The sequence below is a fragment of the Spermophilus citellus genome (genome assembly GCF_964194105.1).
Source record: "Spermophilus citellus genome assembly, chromosome: 1".
In the NCBI taxonomy this organism is placed as follows: Eukaryota; Metazoa; Chordata; class Mammalia; order Rodentia; family Sciuridae; genus Spermophilus; species Spermophilus citellus.
Window position 1 is genome coordinate 235581274 of NC_138182.1, and position 3986 is coordinate 235585259.

Genomic DNA, 3986 nt, shown 5'->3' on the forward strand with positions numbered 1-3986 from the left:
AGGCAGGAGGATTAGGGCTGTTCCCAAAAGGCAACAGGGAGACTAGCAGACACCACTACTGGGTCCAGAGGGAAGAAAAAGCCACCATAACCCACCTCTCCCTTCTGGAATTATATCACTCCTTCACTGCTGATTCTTAGATGGCTCAAGAATTGTCAGCTACTTTGCAAAGTACATGCCAGTTACACAAATTTGCCTGCTTTATCATGCAAATTAAACCAAGACAGAGAATTCAGCCAGTTGGTCATTCTAGCTTTCCTTATAGATCTATTCAGCATTGAGAAAACTGGTTCAGCTGGAGACAGATTTTGTGTCACACTTTCTCTCATAAGGGAAAGTCACTCCAGATCAAGGAAAGAGGGAGGTGCTAAGAGTGGCTTTTCCAGCTATAACCTGTGTCATAGATAGTCACAGCTCTGAGCACAGGAGCCCACAGTGTTTTGGTATTAATATAAGATTGAGTGTGGCTTTCCCTTTACTAACCAGACTAACTAACAGTAGTGTATAGTCCTTCTGGACAAAAGGCCACAGGAAGCAGAATTTATTCTCCAAACCTCAGCCTTTCTTTCACCATCTCCTTTCATTACCCAACTTTCAGTCAAAGTGGTTTGCAGGTGGTAAATAGAAGGAGGCTTATGCAGGACCTCCAAGAGCCTTTTTTTTTAAAAAATTGGTGTATTATAATTATACATAATAGTGGGATTTTTTGTTACATATTTGTACATACACATAACATAATTTTAGTTAAGAGAGAAGTTTTGAATGGCTCATCGCCTCTACTTATCCTACATATCTGGAATCTTACAGAAACTTCCTATAGCTCTTTCATGAGTGGGACAATATATTAGCTTTCTGTTACTGTGACAAAATACCTGAGAAAAATCAACCTAAATGAGAGAAAGATGATAAAGCAGGCAAATTTGTGTAACTGGCATGTACTTTGCAAAGTAGCTGACAATTCTTGAGCCATCTAAGAATCAGCAGTGAAGGAGTGATATAATTCCAGAAGGGAGAGGTGGGTTATGGTGGCTTTTTCTTCCCTCTGGACCCAGTAGTGGTGCCTGCTGGTTTCCCTGTTGCCTTTTGGGAACAGCCCTAATCCTCCTGCCTGGCCTCTGTGATCTCCATCTAGAAGGTAGGTCACCATGTCTCCACAGGGGGAGCTTTGCACAAAAAAAAATAGAAGAGACCAGACTTCTGAGAGCAACCCTTCAGATGTGGCTGCCAGCAACAGACCCACTACTCCCAGATCTCACGTCTGCTTGGTTCTTTGTACCTCCTGGGACTCTCACTGCTCCTGTTTCTGAAGAATAGTTTCCTGCTTGCAGTCCAGCTCATTGTGTTCAATGAAGTCAGCCCCTCCAGGCCGGGTTCTTGCTCTTCCCTTCTGCGCCAGCTTCCATTCCCACTGCAAAGCTCTCCACTTGCCGCTGAGGCTGGGGCCTTAGGTCAAAAGCATGAAAACACTTCTTCAAACAATCAAATTCTACCCTAGTCTACTATCTACTGTCAAAAATGTGGAAAAGCACACAAAGTTCTAGTAATTCTAACATATACTGCATCAAAGACTTTGTTGGGCTTGTGTGCTCCACTAACCTTCAAACCTTACAAATATGGGGAAGGGTGAAAGGGATGGTTCACTCACTCCCTGTGAACTCTTCCAAACTGTAAACAGAGAGGCCCGTAAATGGAAATAAGATTTAAATACTTGGGGCTGGGGATGTGGCTCAAGCGGTAGCGCGCTCGCCTGGCATGCGTGCGGCCCGGGTTCGATCCTCAGCACCACATACAAACAAAGATGTTGTGTCCGCCGAGAACTAAAAAATAAATATTAAAAATTCTCTCTCTCTATCTCTCCTCTCTCACTCTCTCTTAAAAAAAAAGATTTAAATACTTGATGGTACAGCTACTGAGAAGACTCTGAACTTTAAAGCAATGTTTGGAAAAAATACATAAAATATTTCTGCTAAAGAAAAACAATTAAGTGAAAAAATTATAAAATGACTGCAAGTAAGTAATGTTAAAGACCTGAAAATTGGTTGCAAAGGAAGGGAGAAAAGACTGGAAAGAAATGCCTCAAAATTAACTAAGATCGAGTCAGGAGGGTGGGGCTTTGGGCAATTGCTTCTTATAATTCTCCAATTTTGTCTGTTTGTGGTCTGGGGGTCGAACCCAGGGCCCTGAACATGCTAGGCAAGAGGCCTATCACTGAGCTACAATTCCAGTTGTAATTTTTCACCTTTTAAAAGAGCATGTGTTGGGCTGGGGTTGTGGCTCAGTGGTAGAGTGCTTGCCTAGCATGCATGAGGCACTGGGTTCAATCCTCAGCACCACATAAAAATAAATAAAGGTTTAAAACAAATAAATCTTAAAAAAATAAAAGAGCATGTCTTACATTTATAATTAGGTAAAAAGGGAAGAAAACTATGAGCTTGTATATTTACCAATCAGCTAAAGCCATAAATAGAGGTGCTATAGCTAGAGCACCCTGTTCACCCAAGGTGCATCTGGCTGTCCCTGTGGGGGCAGGGCAGCATCCCAGGGACAGCCCAAGATCCAGGCTTCTGCTTAGGCAACAGCCACCAAAGAGGGACCTGATTTATCTCTGAGCAGAGATGACGGCACACTAAGAAAACCAGAAAGTGCTGATTAATCATAAAGTCAGGACTCATCCCTGAAAAGAAAAGAAGTGCACTTGGATGAGACATGAGGGTGCCCCGGAAGAAACTGCCTGCTCGGATGCCTTGCTCGGCCCCACCCCATCTCACCTCACTGGGCTTCTGGCTGGCCCTTGCACCGTGTGAGGCTGCGGGCTGACCTGCAGCTCATTCCCTACAGGCCCTGTGCTCTTGGCCCTAGGCAGGGTGCTTTTCCACCCAGGTCTGTGCTGATCTGTGGTTGTGCACGAGTCAGTGGGGCTGGGTAGGTAGCTCAGTGGTAGTAAGCTTGCCTAGCATGTACAAGGCCTTGGGTTCAATTTCCAGCACCACACAAAGAAAGAAGTGGGGTGAGTGGGGGAGGCTATTATTACTGGTGGTAAGACAGTTGTTTGGCCAAAGCCTGTTTTGGTACTTGAGCCAAAATGGGTGTATTAGAGCCTAGACTGTTCATTGGAAGACACTTCCAGGGAGAGGCTATGCTTCTTAAAAGTATAGGGTTTTATAGTCACCTGTACCATAGTCACATGTTCTACATAATTTTATTTTTGTTTAAATCATATTTAACTGTTTTTATCTTGTTGTCAAAATAGTAGTTGGCAACCTTAAAGAATGACAAGGAGGTTTTCCCAGTACATCGTTGGAAGATGTGCTATGGTTTGGATGTGAGGTGTCTCCAAAAAGCTTGCGTGTGAGACAATGTAAGAAGGTTCAGAGGAGAAATGATTGGGTTATTCGAGTCTTAACCCAATCAGTGAATTAATCCCCTGATAGGGATTCACTGAGGGTAACTGAAGTGGTAGGTGTGGCTGGAGGAGGTGGGAATTGGGGCGTGGCTTTGGGGTATATATTTGTATCTGACAAGTAGAGACCTCTCTCTCTGCTTCCTGATCACCATGGGAGCTGCTTCCCTCTGCCACAGTCTCCAGCCCTGGTGTTCTGCCTCACCTGGAGCCCCGAGGAATGGAGCTGGTCTTCTATGGACTAAGCCATCTGAAACCATGAGTCCTCAAATAAACTTTTCCTCCGCTAAAATTGTTCTGGTCAGATCTTTTAGTCACAGCAGCGAAAAAGTTGAGTAAAACAGGAAGGCAGGATTTGAGTCTACAGCCAGGCTGGAGGCCCATGCTCCCCACTTGGTCTAACCATGAGGGTCTATAGGAGAGAGAATGGGTGCCATGCAGGGCACCTAACAGTCTCGAGGAACAGATTTGCTGACTCCTGAGGAGGCCTTCAGAAGAAATAACAACCTTCCTGTAATCTGTCTTTCCTTGCAGAAAATCCTGAAAAAATTTGCAAAAAGGGTATCTTAGAGGAGAAAAGAAAGCG